This window comes from Chrysochloris asiatica, unplaced genomic scaffold (assembly GCF_000296735.1).
Source record: "Chrysochloris asiatica unplaced genomic scaffold, ChrAsi1.0 scaffold00213, whole genome shotgun sequence".
Classification (NCBI taxonomy): Eukaryota; Metazoa; Chordata; class Mammalia; order Afrosoricida; family Chrysochloridae; genus Chrysochloris; species Chrysochloris asiatica.
In genome coordinates this window covers 2,363,932-2,367,660 of record NW_006408731.1, presented here as the reverse complement: position 1 = coordinate 2,367,660, position 3,729 = coordinate 2,363,932, and the positions used below count along the sequence as shown (strand labels likewise).

Genomic DNA, 3,729 nt, shown 5'->3' with positions numbered 1-3,729 from the left:
TTGGCCCAGGATTGGACATTGTTTCGTTCTGCTGTGCATAAGGTCACTATGAGTCGGTGCCGACTCGATGGCACCTAACAACAACAACAACAACAATGTCTAGCCCTGTAGGACAAGCACTCAACCTTAAGGCTGGTTTGAACCTCAAGGTCTGCAGTTCAAACTCACCAATCACTCCTCAGAAACAGGGTTGCTATGAGTGGGAACTGACTCGATGGCACTTAACAACAACAACAATATAAGATTACATGTCTACAGTCTACTTTCAGTAGTAATAGTAATAATAATAATGCTGTAGTTTCCCAGATTTTATTTGTTTTATATGTCATTTGAATAATTTTCCTATGTTTCTAGCACATTCTCTAGCATTCTAGAACTGATATGATTTACAAGTGTTAAGGAGATGACCAGGCCTTAACAATTTGAGTATGTTTTATCTTCTCAGTCTAGAATGAAGACAGGCTAATTAACAGAAAGAGAATGTGTTCATCTATAAGTGAATGGACAATTTCCTGAAGAATTTTGTCCTCAAATTGTCTAACTGTATAGGTTCTGATTAAATATGCTACTTTTACCTAATATAAATGTGGCTTAATTGTTGTTGTGTACCATGGAGTCAGTTGATTCAGACTCAGCAATCCTATAGGAAAGAGCAATGGCACTTAACAACAACAATATCGAATCCATGATTCTCACATTTTCTACTACTTTAAGGTAAGCACTGGACTGCTAACCACAAGGACAGAGGTTCAAACATACCAGCTGCTCCTCCGAAACCAATTACAGGGTTGATAGGAGTGGGAACCGACCAGATGACACTTAACAGCATTGCCTTCAAAATAATACTTTTGTGGTGGAGTCCTGGTGTGGTGCTGTGGGTTAATGTACCAGATGAACTGCAAGGTTGGCAGTTCAAGCTCACCAGCTGCTCCTCGGAAACCCTATACAGGGTCGCTATGGGTTGGAATCAACTCAACGGCACTTAACAACAATGATATACGAAGCGGTTGTTGTTGTTAATTATTGTGAGTTAGTTCCAACTCATACCGACCCTGTATAGAGTTTTCAAGGAGTGTCATGTAGGTTTGAACCTTAGACCTTGAAGTTAGAAGGGGGCAAGCAGGAACAAGCAAACAAAACAGAACAATTCATCCCTGATCACTGAGCACACACTTTAGGATCTTACAATAGTTGTTTGCCAATCCCTACATACAATATTTTAATTCTCTTTCATAGAAAATGAAGTTTATGCAAGCTATCGATTTGATGTTGTTTTTGTTAAGTGCCATCGAGTTAGTTCCGACCCATAGCGAACCTATATAGGGTTTCCGAGCAGCAGCTGGTGCGCTTGAGCCACCGACTTTACAGTTCAAACGCATCAACCCACAGCACCACACCAGAACTCAATTTCGAGTATTAACTACTAAAAAGTTACTGTCAGACAGGATGGAACATGAACAGTGGATGAGTATCTCTCACCTTAACTAAACCAGTTTTTATTGTTAAGTGCCATCGAGTCAGTTCTGACTCATAGCGACCCTGTATAGGGTTTTCCAATGAGCGGCTGGTGGGTTTGAACCCGTCAACTTGTAGTTAGCTTATCCCACAGCATCACACCAGGACAACAACCAAACCAGTAGGGATCTATTATCTATCTTGCGAGTTCGTAATCTTTTTCATATTGTAACGAACCTGGAATCGTCTGATCCATAGTCAGACGCGTTATCCATTGCGCCACTGGACTGATGTGGTGCTGTGGGTTAATGAGCTGGACTACAAAGTCGGTTTGAACCGGTTCAAGCTCATCAGCTGCTCCTCGGAAACCCTGTACAGGGTCATTGTGGGTCGGAACCGGCTCTACAGAACTTAACAACAACAATGACATTATCTATCTACCCACCTATCTCAGTAGAGATTTTACACCTTTTTGCTGTTGTTGTTGTTCTCCATGGTCTCATTATTTTTCTTATTATATATTCTATAACCACGTCCTGACTTTCACTGCACAGTCTTTCTCCCACGGCCGGCAGAAAGTATAAAAGGGAGTATTGTATGTGAGAAAGAGAAGGAAAAGGCCTAAGAAAAGAAAAAGAGGTTAAGGGCTTCGGGAAAATGTACTTAGGGAAGAAAACGAGAAAAGTGTGGAAAATGGTCAAGCCCAAAGCGTACCTTTGCAGAAAAAATTTAAATACCGAAAAATAGGATTATACAGGGAATATGTAAGTCTCACGGAGTGGCCCAGTACCAAATAAGTTATGAACGAGAGATACTGTGAACATTGCGGAAAGCTTCCGAAAGATTATTTCAACCCAACGCGGATAAAATCTGTATTCCAAGTCCCCTAGTCTTTAAAACCTATCGTGTAGCCCGGGAGTAGAATCTGAGGTTTTCCCTTTTCGCGGATACAAAGTTAGCGGCGCGGGCTCCCGGAGAGGAAATGGTCTTCTATCATTATCTACAGTAATCATCCTAGAAAAGACTTTTGTGTGGTGTCAGGATGGCCGAGTGGTCTAAGGCGCCAGACTCAAGCTCTGCTTCCCGTACTTCGGGGTTTCTGGTCTCCAACTGGAGGCGTGGGTTCGAATCCCACTCCTGACACATTGTGTTTTGTTCCTTCAAAAGCTTGGAATCCAATAAAAATAGATCCTTTATCTCTGAAAATTGTTATAATTAAAAATATTTCCATATAGTTTTTGTTCTTACAAATTCTTCAGTTGATCACAATTGCTGTGTATTATTTACATAATCAGGATAATGAATTAAATCTTTTTTTAAAAAAAAACTTTTTATTGTGAATTGGATAAAGGCTTAAAAAGCAAATCATTACATTTAACATCTTATACACATTTTGTTTCCTGTCATTGATAGCAGTCCTCACAATGTAACATTTATTTCACTTCCTCCATGTGTTTTGAGTTTGTATTCCACCTTCTCTCCTAACTCCTCCTGCTTTCTGAACTTCATCCTTGGGCAAATGCTACCCTTTTGATCACAAATGATTGATTGCTCTACAATCAATCTTTCTTGAATCATTGCTTTATGCTGAGGGTTTTTGAATCTCCTTAGGGACATAAATTAGCATCCTGTTGTGCAGTTTGTGATAAGTTAGGAAAATGCATAAAGAAAATTCAATATTGTATTTTATCTTCCATTTAATTTTGCATCCTCTTAATATGCCTAAAAACTTCATTTAGAGTAATATCTAGAACTGTGTCCTGTACAACAGACAATAAAAAATGTTACTCACTTGATACATAAATTTAAACTTTTCGTGCTACATAAATATTAATACTTCTACTACTTTGGGATATTTGCTATGTTAGTACTATATTAAATGATTATCCATTTATTATCTTATTAAATGAATGCTAGAGTGTATCCATGTGTATGTCAAACATATTTTAAAGTTATAAATATTGTTGTTTACAAAACTTAGGACATAAATCTGTATATAAATGTTGTTGTTAGGTGCCACCAAGTTGATTCCAACTCATAGTGACCTTATGCACAATGGAATGAAACATTGCCCTGAACTGTGCCATCCTCACAATGTTGTTAAGCTTGAGCTCATTACTGTTGCCACTGTGCCAGTCCATCTTGTTAGGGCCTTCCTCTTTTTCATTCACACTCCACTTTACCTAGAATGATGTTCTTCTCCAGGTACTGGTCCCTCCTGACAATATGTCTGAAGTATGAAAGACGAAGTCTTGCCATCCTGGCTTCCAAAGA

At 39.0% G+C, this 3,729-nt stretch overlaps 1 non-coding gene across 1 annotated transcript; it reads left to right on the top strand.

Annotated features, from left to right (window-relative positions):
• Positions 1 to 2,491: 2,491 nt before the first annotated feature.
• On the top strand, positions 2,492 to 2,598 carry TRNAL-CAA. Its single transcript has 2 exons — positions 2,492 to 2,529; positions 2,553 to 2,598. It is a non-coding gene; the product is annotated as a tRNA-Leu (tRNA).
• Positions 2,599 to 3,729: the final 1,131 nt, after the last annotated feature.